The sequence below is a fragment of the Cetorhinus maximus genome, unplaced genomic scaffold (assembly GCF_964194155.1).
Source record: "Cetorhinus maximus unplaced genomic scaffold, sCetMax3.hap1.1 HAP1_SCAFFOLD_540, whole genome shotgun sequence".
Lineage (NCBI taxonomy): Eukaryota > Metazoa > Chordata > Chondrichthyes > Lamniformes > Cetorhinidae > Cetorhinus > Cetorhinus maximus.
In genome coordinates, this window is record NW_027596482.1 from 86,907 (window position 1) to 100,123 (window position 13,217).

Below are 13,217 nucleotides of genomic sequence, written 5' to 3' on the forward strand. Positions count from 1 at the left end.
AGCTTGGCTGGTGGTGAGAAAGGCCCTCCCCGTCAGATCCTTCCTACACGCCAGGAAGCTCACCCCCTCTGCACGTTGCCCTCGAGGCGGCTGTGGTGGGGAAGAGACCGTTGTCCACCTCCTTGTGGATTGTGCCTTTGCAAAGAAAGTCTGGAGAGAGATGCAGTGGTTGCTGTCGAGGTTCATCCCGAGCAGTTCTGTGAGACAGGACTCTGTGCTCTACGGGCTGTTCCCAGGGACACACACCGAGACAAACATCGACTGCAGCTGGAGGATCATCAACTCGGTGAAAGAGGCGCTTTGGTCTGCCCGAAACTTGTTGGTCTTCCAGCACAAAGAGTTGTCCCCGACCGATTGTTGCGGACTGGCACAATCCAAAGTCCAGGACTACGTGCTGAGGGACGCACTAAAGCTTGGGGCAGCTGCCGCAAAGGCGCAATGGGGAAGGGTCGCTGTCTAAGACCTTTCTACCACAGCGCACCGAGAGACTGGGAACTGTTTAGAGCCCCTCGGGCTGTACAGATCAAAATGAAAGGCTGTAAATGACTGTAATATTGTTTGTACTGATGCACCTGGTGATACATTTTGTAAAAGTTTAACCTGGATTGTACCCTTGTAATGTTGTTTTTGAAATGGTTTGGAATGTGATTGAAGATATTTTATGAATAAAGTATATTTTTACAAAAAAAAAAAAAATCTGTTCTTATCAGTTTAATATCTGATACGTCCCTTATCTGGGGACCATATATTAAATTGATTTTTGGAGCAGGGAGATGGAATAGGGGCTTGCTCCGTCCACTCCACGCATCGACCCGGTATTGCAGTATCTCTGGGAACGGTGCACCCTCCCCTTTCCAGGGGATTTTCAATGCTAAAAATAGTTTTCTTACAAACATCTGCTTTCTTTACTTCTCAACATGTACATGTTCCAAAATCCAACTTTCTTTCTTTCTCTCTCTCTCTCTCTCTCTCTCTCTCACTCACTCACCCGCAGCAGCTACACACAAAAAACACGCACTCTCACCCAACACTCGCCGGCAGGGCCGGCAGCAGATTGGACGCTACGTCCAGATCCCTGATGGAAACAGTTAAGGATGCCAAGCTGCACGACGTCTTCAGCAACCCTGCAGACGGAGCGCAGCGTAGATACACCTGGTCGCGGCCAGACGGGTCCATTCGTTCCAGGATAGACTTCCTGTTTGTGTCCCGTGCATTCACAGTCAGATCCACCGAGGTCAAGCCGGTGTTCTTCTCTGACCACTGCCTCCTACTGGCGGACTGCCACTTGGAGAAGGACCTGAGGGTGGGCAGGGGGGCATGGAAGCTAAATGTGCAACTGCTGACCCCAGAGAACATTGAGGAGCTCAAGAGGGATTACAAAGGTTGGAGAACCGTGAAACCCCTCTTTGAGTCCCTGACACACTGGTGGGAAGCGATCAAGGGAAGCATCAAGAGGTTTTTCATCCTCAAAGGCACCCAGAAAGCTAGAAAGGAACAGAGGGAAATGTCCCGACTCCAGATAAAGATGCAGAATCTGCTGCGGCTGCAGTCGATGGGGGTCGATGTCAAGGAGGAGCTCCAAGAGGTGAAGGGCCAGCAAGCCTCGCACTTTGCCTCGGAGGCCTCCAAGATCATCTTCCGTTCCAGAGTCCGCTCCATGGAGCAGGATGAGACGTGCTCACGTTTCTTCTTCCAAAAGGTACACAGAGAGCGCTCTGTGATCAGCAGCCTGAAGGAAGAAGACGGCTCAGTAAAGTCATCACGGTCCGACATTGTGAGGATCAGCAAATCCTTTTATGCCGGACTGTATGACGTGAAGCCCACGGACAGCACGGCCTCCCAGTCCTTCCTGTCCTCTATCACGGAGGTCTTAGACCACAGTACGCGGGAGAGCCTGGACAAACCGCTAACTCCTGACGAACTGACTAAGGCCCTCGAGTCCTTCGAGAAGAGTAAAACCCCCGGAAGCGACGGCTTGCCGACGCAGTTGTATTGGGCTCTGTGGGACTTGATCGGGCCAGACCTGCTAGGAGTGTACGAGAGTATGCTCCTGGCCGGTAGTATGTCAGAATCCATGAGGAAAGGCATCATCACCCTCATCTACAAGCACAAGGGGGAAAGGGAGGAAATTAGAAATTGGCGACCCATTTCACTGTTGAATTTGGACTATAAGATTCTGTCCAAGGTCATCGCCAACCGGGTCAAATCCGCTCTGGAATTGGTGATTCACCCTGACCAGACCTGCTCTGTGCCAGGCAGGAAGATCTCTGACAGCCTGGCGCTGCTCAGGGATACGATTGCCTATGTACAGGACAGGGGTGTGGATACCTGCCTCATCAGCTTGGATCAGGAGAAGGCCTTTGACAGAATATCGCACACCTACATGGGGGATGTGCTCTCCAAAATGGGGTTTGGGGAGGGAATTCGAAATTGGATCCAACTGCTCTACACTAACATCAGTAGCGCAGTCTCAATCAATGGGTGGGAAACAGATAGCTTTCCGATTAAATCTGGAGTCAGGCAGGGCTGTCCTCTCTCGCCTGTCCTTTTCGTGTGTTGCATAGAACCCTTTGCCGAGTCCATCAGGAAGGATCCGGGCATAAGAGGAGTGACGATCCCAGGCAGTGGAGGCACTCAGGTAAAAGCCTCCCTGTACATGGACGACGTCGCCGTCTTCTGCTCGGATCCGCTGTCGGTGCGCAGACTGATGCACATCTGCGACCAGTTCGAACTGGCCTCGGGAGCCAAGGTAAATCGTGGGAAGAGCGAGGCCATGTTCTTTGGGAACTGGGCTGACCGATCCTTTGTCCCCTTCACTGTCAGGGCTGACGGCCTGAAGGTGCTGGGGATATGATTCGGAGGGACCGGGGCATGCGTTAGAAACTGGAAGGAGCGAGTGGCTATGGTGAAGAGGAAACTGGGCATGTGGGATCGACGCTCCCTCTCCATTGCGGGTAAGAACCTGGTCATCAGGTGTGAGGTACTCTCGCTGTTGCTGTACGTGGCGCAGGTCTGGCCCATTCCAGACTCCTGCGCGACGGCGATAACTCGAGCCATCTTCCGCTTTATCTGGAGGTCGAAAATGGATTGTGTCCGCAGGGACGCGATGTACAAGCCTCTAGATAAAGGGGGAAAAAACGTGCCCAACATCGCCCTCATACTGATGGCCACCTTTGTGTGCGGCTGCATCAAGCGGTGCGTAGACCCTCAGTACGCAAACACCAAGTGTCACTACGTGCTGATGTTCTACCTGTCCCCGGTGTTGCGAAGGATGGGTCTGGCCACGCTGCCGCGGAACGCTCCAAGTAGTTGGACCGTGCCGTACCACCTGTCCCTGGTGGAAAAATTGATGCAGAAAAACACCTTTGACCACAAGTCCATCAGGCAGTGGTCAGCACGTAACGTCCTAGAGGCCCTGAGGGATAAGGAGAGGGTGGACCCTGTGGGATGGTTCCCCGAGCAGACTGTCAAAGTCATTTGGCAGAATGCCTCATCGCCAGAACTTTCCAACAAGCACCAAGACGTAGCTTGGCTGGTGGTGAGAAAGGCCCTCCCCGTCAGATCCTTCCTACACGCCAGGAAGCTCACCCCCTCTGCACGTTGCCCTCGAGGTGGCTGTGGTGGGGAAGAGACCGTTGTCCACCTCCTTGTGGATTGTGCCTTTGCAAAGAAAGTCTGGAGAGAGATGCAGTGGTTGCTGTCGAGGTTCATCCCGAGCAGTTCTGTGACACAGGACTCTGTGCTCTACGGGCTGTTCCCAGGGACACACACCGAGACAAACATCAACTGCAGCTGGAGGATCATCAACTCGGTGAACGAGGCGCTTTGGTCTGCCCGAAACTTGTTGGTCTTCCAGCACAAAGAGTTGTCCCCGACCGATTGTTGCGGACTGGCACAATCCAAAGTCCAGGACTACGTGCTGAGGGACGCACTAAAGCTTGGGGCAGCTGCCGCAAAGGCGCAATGGGGAAGGGTCGCTGTCTAAGACCTTTCTACCACAGCGCACCGAGAGACTGGGAACTGTTTAGAGCCCCTCGGGCTGTACAGATCAAAATGAAAGGCTGTAAATGATTGTAATATTGTTTGTACTGATGCACCTGGTGATACATTTTGTAAAAGTTTAACCTGGATTGTACCCTTGTAATGTTGTTTTTGAAATGGTTTGGAATGTGATTGAAGATATTTTATGAATAAAGTATATTTTTACAAAAAAAAAAAAAAAAAAATCTGTTCTTATCAGTTTAATATCTGATACGTCCCTTATCTGGGGACCATATATTAAATTGATTTTTGGAGCAGGGAGATGGAATAGGGGCTTGCTCCGTCCACTCCACGCATCGACCCGGTATTGCAGTATCTCTGGGAACGGTGCACCCTCCCCTTTCCAGGGGATTTTCAATGCTAAAAATAGTTTTCTTACAAACATCTGCTTTCTTTACTTCTCAACATGTACATGTTCCAAAATCCAACTTTCTTTCTTTCTCTCTCTCTCTCTCTCTCTCTCTCTCTCACTCACTCACCCGCAGCAGCTACACACAAAAAACACGCACTCTCACCCAACACTCGCCGGCAGGGCCGGCAGCAGATTGGACGCTACGTCCAGATCCCTGATGGAAACAGTTAAGGATGCCAAGCTGCACGACGTCTTCAGCAACCCTGCAGACGGAGCGCAGCGTAGATACACCTGGTCGCGGCCAGACGGGTCCATTCGTTCCAGGATAGACTTCCTGTTTGTGTCCCGTGCATTCACAGTCAGATCCACCGAGGTCAAGCCGGTGTTCTTCTCTGACCACTGCCTCCTACTGGCGGACTGCCACTTGGAGGAAGACCTGAGGGTGGGCAGGGGGGCATGGAAGCTAAATGTGCAACTGCTGACCCCAGAGAACATTGAGGAGCTCAAGAGGGATTACAAAGGTTGGAGAACCGTGAAACCCCTCTTTGAGTCCCTGACACACTGGTGGGAAGCGATCAAGGGAAGCATCAAGAGGTTTTTCATCCTCAAAGGCACCCAGAAAGCTAGAAAGGAACAGAGGGAAATGTCCCGACTCCAGAAAAAGATGCAGAATCTGCTGCGGCTGCAGTCGATGGGGGTCGATGTCAAGGAGGAGCTCCAAGAGGTGAAGGGCCAGCAAGCCTCGCACTTTGCCTCGGAGGCCTCCAAGATCATCTTCCGTTCCAGAGTCCGCTCCGTGGAGCAGGATGAGACGTGCTCACGTTTCTTCTTCCAAAAGGTACACAGAGAGCGCTCTGTGATCAGCAGCCTGAAGGAAGAAGACGGCTCAGTAAAGTCATCACGGTCCGACATTCTGAGGATCAGCAAATCCTTTTATGCCGGACTGTATGACGTGAAGCCCACGGACAGCACGGCCTCCCAGTCCTTCCTGTCCTCTATCACGGAGGTCTTAGACCACAGTACGCGGGAGAGCCTGGACAAACCGCTAACTCCTGACGAACTGACTAAGGCCCTCGAGTCCTTCGAGAAGAGTAAAACCTCCGGAAGCGACGGCTTGCCGGCGGAGTTGTATTGGGCTCTGTGGGACTTGATCGGGCCAGACCTGCTAGGAGTGTACGAGAGTATGCTCCTGGCCGGTAGTATGTCAGAATCCATGAGGAAAGGCATCATCACCCTCATCTACAAGCACAAGGGGGAAAGGGAGGAAATTAGAAATTGGCGACCCATTTCACTGTTGAATGCGGACTATAAGATTCTGTCCAAGGTCATCGCCAACCGGGTCAAATCCGCTCTGGAATTGGTGATTCACCCTGACCAGACCTGCTCTGTGCCAGGCAGGAAGATCTCTGACAGCCTGGCGCTGCTCAGGGATACGATTGCCTATGTACAGGACAGGGGTGTGGATACCTGCCTCATCAGCTTGGATCAGGAGAAGGCCTTTGACAGAATATCGCACACCTACATGGGGGATGTGCTCTCCAAAATGGGCTTTGGGGAGGGAATTCGAAATTGGATCCAACTGCTCTACACTAACATCAGTAGCGCAGTGTCAATCATTGGGTGGGAAACAGATAGCTTTCCGATTAAATCTGGAGTCAGGCAGGGCTGTCCTCTCTCGCCTGTCCTTTTCGTGTGTTGCATAGAACCCTTTGCCGAGTCCATCAGGAAGGATCCGGGCATAAGAGGAGTGACGATCCCAGGCAGTGGAGGCACTCAGGTAAAAGCCTCCCTGTACATGGACGACGTCGCCGTCTTCTGCTCGGATCCGCTGTCGGTGCGCAGACTGATGCACATCTGCGACCAGTTCGAACTGGCCTCGGGAGCCCAGGTAAATCGTGGGAAGAGCGAGGCCATGTTCTTTGGGAACTGGGCTGACCGATCCTTTGTCCCCTTCACTGTCAGGGCTGACGGCCTGCGGGTGCTGGGGATATGGTTCGGAGGGACCGGGGCATGCGTTAGAAACTGGAAGGAGCGAGTGGCTATGGTGAAGAGGAAACTGGGCATGTGGGAGCGACGCTCCCTCTCCATTGCGGGTAAGAACCTGGTCATCAGGTGTGAGGTACTCTCGCTGTTGCTGTACGTGGCGCAGGTCTGGCCCATTCCAGACTCCTGCGCGACGGCGATCACTCGAGCCATCTTCCGCTTTATCTGGAGGTCGAAAATGGATCGTGTCCGCAGGGACGCGATGTACAAGCCTCTAGATAAATTGGGAAAAAACGTGCCCAACATCGCCCTCATCCTGATGGCCACCTTTGTGTGCGGCTGCATCAAGCGGTGCGTAGACCCTCAGTACGCAAACACCAAGTGTCACTACGTGCTGAGGTTCTACCTGTCCCCGGTGTTGCGAAGGATGGGTCTGGCCACGCTGCCGCGGAACGCTCCAAGTAGTTGGACCGTGCCGTACCACCTGTCCCTGGTGGAAAAATTGATGCAGAAAAACACCTTTGACCACAAGTCCATCAGGCAGTGGTCAGCACGTAACGTCCTAGAGGCCCTGAGGGATAAGGAGAGGGTGGACCCTGTGGGATGGTTCCCCGAGCAGACTGTCAAAGTCATTTGGCAGAATGCCTCATCGCCAGAACTTTCCAACAAGCACCAAGACGTAGCTTGGCTGGTGGTGAGAAAGGCCCTCCCCGTCAGATCCTTCCTACACGCCAGGAAGCTCACCCCCTGTGCACGTTGCCCTCGAGGTGGCTGTGGTGGGGAAGAGACCGTTGTTCACCTCCTTGTGGATTGTGCCTTTGCAAAGAAAGTCTGGAGAGAGATGCAGTGGTTGCTGTCGAGGTTCATCCCGAGCAGCTCTGTGAGACAGGACTCTGTGCTCTACGGGCTGTTCCCAGGTACACACACCGAGACAAACATCAACTGCAGCTGGAGGATCATCAACTCAGTGAAAGAGGCGCTTTGGTCTGCCCGAAACTTGTTGGTCTTCCAGCACAAAGAGTTGTCCCCGACCGATTGTTGCGGACTGGCACAATCCAAAGTCCAGGACTACGTGCTGAGGGACGCACTAAAGCTTGGGGCAGCTGCCGCAAAGGCGCAATGGGGAAGGGTCGCTGTCTAAGACCTTTCTACCACAGCGCACCGAGAGACTGGGAACTGTTTAGAGCCCCTCGGGCTGTACAGATCAAAATGAAAGGCTGTAAATGAGTGTAATATTGTTTGTACTGATGCACCTGGTGATACATTTTGTAAAAGTTTAACCTGGATTGTACCCTTGTAATGTTGTTTTTGAAATGGTTTTGAATGTGATTGAAGATATTTTATGAATAAAGTATATTTTTACAAAAAAAAAAAAAAAATCTGTTCTTATCAGTTTAATATCTGATACGTCCCTTATCTGGGGACCATATATTAAATTGATTTTTGGAGCAGGGAGATGGAATAGGGGCTTGCTCCGTCCACTCCACGCATCGACCCGGTATTGCAGTATCTCTGGGAACGGTGCACCCTCCCCTTTCCAGGGGATTTTCAATGCTAAAAATAGTTTTCTTACAAACATCTGCTTTCTTTACTTCTCAACATGTACATGTTCCAAAATCCAACTTTCTTTCTTTCTCTCTCTCTCTCTCTCTCTCTCTCTCTCTCACTCACTCACTCACCCGCAGCAGCTACACACAAAAAACACGCACTCTCACCCAACACTCGCTGGCAGGGCCGGCAGCAGATTGGACGCTACGTCCAGATCCCTGATGGAAACAGTTAAGGATGCCAAGCTGCACGACGTCTTCAGCAACCCTGCAGACGGAGCGCAGCGTAGATACACCTGGTCGCGGCCAGACGGGTCCATTCGTTCCAGGATAGACTTCCTGTTTGTGTCCCGTGCATTCACAGTCAGATCCACCGAGGTCAAGCCGGTGTTCTTCTCTGACCACTGCCTCCTACTGGCGGACTGCCACTTGGAGAAGGACCTGAGGGTGGGCAGGGGGGCATGGAAGCTAAATGTGCAACTGCTGACCCCAGAGAACATTGAGGAGCTCAAGAGGGATTACAAAGGTTGGAGAACCGTGAAACCCCTCTTTGAGTCCCTGACACACTGGTGGGAAGCGATCAAGGGAAGCATCAAGAGGTTTTTCATCCTCAAAGGCACCCAGAAAGCTAGAAAGGAACAGAGGGAAATGTCCCGACTCCAGAAAAAGATGCAGAATCTGCTGCGGCTGCAGTCGATGGGGGTCGATGTCAAGGAGGAGCTCCAAGAGGTGAAGGGCCAGCAAGCCTCGCACTTTGCCTCGGAGGCCTCCAAGATCATCTTCCGTTCCAGAGTCCGCTCCATGGAGCAGGATGAGACGTGCTCACGTTTCTTCTTCCAAAAGGTACACAGAGAGCGCTCTGTGATCAGCAGCCTGAAGGAAGAAGACGGCTCAGTAAAGTCATCACGGTCCGACATTCTGAGGATCAGCAAATCCTTTTATGCCGGATTGTATGACGTGAAGCCCACGGACAGCACGGCCTCCCAGTCCTTCCTGTCCTCTATCACGGAGGTCTTAGACCACAGTACGCGGGAGAGCCTGGACAAACCGCTAACTCCTGAAGAACTGACTAAGGCCCTCGAGTCCTTGGAGAAGAGTAAAACCCCCGGAAGCGACGGCTTGCCGACGGAGTTGTATTCGGCTCTGTGGGACTTGATCGGCCCAGACCTGCTAGGAGTGTACGAGAGTATGCTCCTGGCCGGTAGTATGTCAGAATCCATGAGGAAAGGCATCATCACCCTCATCTACAAGCACAAGGGGGAAAGGGAGGAAATTAGAAATTGGCGACCCATTTCACTGTTGAATGTGGACTATAAGATTCTGTCCAAGATCATCGCCAACCGGGTCAAATCCGCTCTGGAATTGGTGATTCACCCTGACCAGACCTGCTCTGTGCCAGGCAGGAAGATCTCTGACAGCCTGGCGCTGCTCAGGGATATGATTGCCTATGTACAGGACAGGGGGGTGGATACCTGCCTCATCAGCTTGGATCAGGAGAAGGCCTTTGACAGAATATCGCACACCTACATGGGGGATGTGCGCTCCAAAATGGGGTTTGGGGAGGGAATTCGAAATTGGATCCAACTGCTCTACACTAACATCAGTAGCGCAGTCTCAATCAATGGGTGGGAAACGGATAGCTTTCCGATTAAATCTGGAGTCAGGCAGGGCTGCCCTCTCTCGCCTGTCCTTTTCGTGTGTTGCATAGAACCCTTTGCCGAGTCCATCAGGAAGGATCCGGGCATAAGAGGAGTGACGATCCCAGGCAGTGGAGGCACTCAGGTAAAAGCCTCCCTGTACATGGACGACGTCGCCGTCTTCTGCTCGGATCCGCTGTCGGTGCGCAGACTGATGCACATCTGCGACCAGTTCGAACTGGCCTCGGGAGCCAAGGTAAATCGTGGGAAGAGCGAGGCCATGTTCTTTGGGAACTGGGCTGACCGATCCTTTGTCCCCTTCACTGTCAGGGCTGACGGCCTGAAGGTGCTGGGGATATGGTTCGGAGGGACCGGGGCATGCGTTAGAAACTGGAAGGAGCGAGTGGCTATGGTGAAGAGGAAACTGGGCATGTGGGATCGACGCTCCCTCTCCGTTGCGGGTAAGAACCTGGTCATCAGGTGTGAGGTACTCTCGCTGTTGCTGTACGTGGCGCAGGTCTGGCCCATTCCAGACTCCTGCGCGACGGCGATAACTCGAGCCATCTTCCGCTTTATCTGGAGGTCGAAAATGGATCGTGTCCGCAGGGACGCGATGTACAAGCCTCTAGATAAAGGGGGAAAAAACGTGCCCAACATCGCCCTCATACTGATGGCCACCTTTGTGTGCGGCTGCATCAAGCGGTGCGTAGACCCTCAGTACGCAAACACCAAGTGTCACTACGTGCTGAGGTTCTACCTGTCCCCGGTGTTGCGAAGGATGGGTCTGGCCACGCTGCCGCGGAACGCTCCAAGTAGTTGGACCGCGCCGTACCACCTGTCCCTGGTGGAAAAATTGATGCAGAAAAACACCTTTGACCACAAGTCCATCAGGCAGTGGTCAGCACGTAACGTCCTAGAGGCCCTGAGGGATAAGGAGAGGGTGGACCCTGTGGGATGGTTCCCCGAGCAGACTGTCAAAGTCATTTGGCAGAATGCCTCATCGCCAGAACTTTCCAACAAGCACCAAGACGTAGCTTGGCTGGTGGTGAGAAAGGCCCTCCCCGTCAGATCCTTCCTACACGCCAGGAAGCTCACCCCCTCTGCACGTTGCCCTCGAGGTGGCTGTGGTGGGGAAGAGACCGTTGTCCACCTCCTTGTGGATTGTGCCTTTGCAAAGAAAGTCTGGAGAGAGATGCAGTGGTTGCTGTCGAGGTTCATCCCGAGCAGTTCTGTGAGACAGGACTCTGTGCTCTACGGGCTGTTCCCAGGGACACACACCGAGACAAACATCGACTGCAGCTGGAGGATCATCAACTCGGTGAAAGAGGCGCTTTGGTCTGCCCGAAACTTGTTGGTCTTCCAGCACAAAGAGTTGTCCCCGACCGATTGTTGCGGACTGGCACAATCCAAAGTCCAGGACTACGTGCTGAGGGACGCACTAAAGCTTGGGGCAGCTGCCGCAAAGGCGCAATGGGGAAGGGTCGCTGTCTAAGACCTTTCTACCACAGCGCACCGAGAGACTGGGAACTGTTTAGAGCCCCTCGGGCTGTACAGATCAAAATGAAAGGCTGTAAATGACTGTAATATTGTTTGTACTGATGCACCTGGTGATACATTTTGTAAAAGTTTAACCTGGATTGTACCCTTGTAATGTTGTTTTTGAAATGGTTTGGAATGTGATTGAAGATATTTTATGAATAAAGTATATTTTTACAAAAAAAAACAACCTGTTCTTATCAGTTTAATATCTGATACGTCCCTTATCTGGGGACCATATATTAAATTGATTTTTGAGCAGGGAGATGGAATAGGGGCTTGCTCCGTCCACTCCACGCATCGACCCGGTATTGCAGTATCTCTGGGAACGGTGCACCCTCCCCTTTCCAGGGGATTTTCAATGCTAAAAATAGTTTTCTTACAAACATCTGCTTTCTTTACTTCTCAACATGTACATGTTCCAAAATCCAACTTTCTTTCTTTCTCTCTCTCTCTCTCTCTCTCTCTCTCTCTCACTCACTCACCCGCAGCAGCTACACACAAAAAACACGCACTCTCACCCAACACTCGCCGGCAGGGCCGGCAGCAGATTGGACGCTACGTCCAGATCCCTGATGGAAACAGTTAAGGATGCCAAGCTGCACGACGTCTTCAGCAACCCTGCAGACGGAGCGCAGCGTAGATACACCTGGTCGCGGCCAGACGGGTCCATTCGTTCCAGGATAGACTTCCTGTTTGTGTCCCGTGCATTCACAGTCAGATCCACCGAGGTCAAGCCGGTGTTCTTCTCTGACCACTGCCTCCTACTGGCGGACTGCCACTTGGAGAAGGACCTGAGGGTGGGCAGGGGGGCATGGAAGCTAAATGTGCAACTGCTGACCCCAGAGAACATTGAGGAGCTCAAGAGGGATTACAAAGGTTGGAGAACCGTGAAACCCCTCTTTGAGTCCCTGACACACTGGTGGGAAGCGATCAAGGGAAACATCAAGAGGTTTTTCATCCTCAAAGGCACCCAGAAAGCTAGAAAGGAACAGAGGGAAATGTCCCGACTCCAGAAAAAGATGCAGAATCTGCTGCGGCTGCAGTCGATGGGGGTCGATGTCAAGGAGGAGCTCCAAGAGGTGAAGGGCCAGCAAGCCTCGCACTTTGCCTCGGAGGCCTCCAAGATCATCTTCCGTTCCAGAGTCCGCTCCGTGGAGCAGGATGAGACGTGCTCACGTTTCTTCTTCCAAAAGGTACACAGAGAGCGCTCTGTGATCAGCAGCCTGAAGGAAGAAGACGGCTCAGTAAAGTCATCACGGTCCGACATTCTGAGGATCAGCAAATCCTTTTATGCCGGACTGTATGACGTGAAGCCCACGGACAGCACGGCCTCCCAGTCCTTCCTGTCCTCTATCACGGAGGTCTTAGACCACAGTACGCGGGAGAGCCTGGACAAACCGCTAACTCCTGACGAACTGACTAAGGCCCTCGAGTCCTTCGAGAAGAGTAAAACCTCCGGAAGCGACGGCTTGCCGGCGGAGTTGTATTGGGCTCTGTGGGACTTGATCGGGCCAGACCTGCTAGGAGTGTACGAGAGTATGCTCCTGGCCGGTAGTATGTCAGAATCCATGAGGAAAGGCATCATCACCCTCATCTACAAGCACAAGGGGGAAAGGGAGGAAATTAGAAATTGGCGACCCATTTCACTGTTGAATGCGGACTATAAGATTCTGTCCAAGGTCATCGCCAACCGGGTCAAATCCGCTCTGGAATTGGTGATTCACCCTGACCAGACCTGCTCTGTGCTAGGCAGGAAGATCTCTGACAGCCTGGCGCTGCTCAGGGATACGATTGCCTATGTACAGGACAGGGGTGTGGATACCTGCCTCATCAGCTTGGATCAGGAGAAGGCCTTTGACAGAATATCGCACACCTACATGGGGGATGTGCTCTCCAAAATGGGCTTTGGGGAGGGAATTCGAAATTGGATCCAACTGCTCTACACTAACATCAGTAGCGCAGTGTCAATCATTGGGTGGGAAACAGATAGCTTTCCGATTAAATCTGGAGTCAGGCAGGGCTGTCCTCTCTCGCCTGTCCTTTTCGTGTGTTGCATAGAACCCTTTGCCGAGTCCATCAGGAAGGATCCGGGCATAAGAGGAGTGACGATCCCAGGCA

The 13,217-nt window shown here is 52.6% G+C and overlaps 1 non-coding gene and 3 pseudogenes across 1 annotated transcript; all 4 read left to right on the forward strand.

Annotated features, from left to right (window-relative positions):
• The first annotated feature begins 672 nt into the window (after positions 1-672).
• On the forward strand, positions 673-849 carry LOC144674029 (U2 spliceosomal RNA; annotated as a pseudogene).
• A 3,348-nt stretch (positions 850-4,197) lies between these two features.
• LOC144674037 (U2 spliceosomal RNA) lies at positions 4,198-4,379 on the forward strand. Its single transcript, XR_013574460.1, has one exon. It is a non-coding gene; the product is annotated as a U2 spliceosomal RNA (small nuclear RNA).
• A 3,350-nt stretch (positions 4,380-7,729) lies between these two features.
• Positions 7,730-7,908, forward strand: LOC144674025 (U2 spliceosomal RNA; annotated as a pseudogene).
• Positions 7,909-11,264: 3,356 nt separating this feature from the next.
• On the forward strand, positions 11,265-11,438 carry LOC144674046 (U2 spliceosomal RNA; annotated as a pseudogene).
• The last annotated feature ends 1,779 nt before the right edge of the window (positions 11,439-13,217 follow it).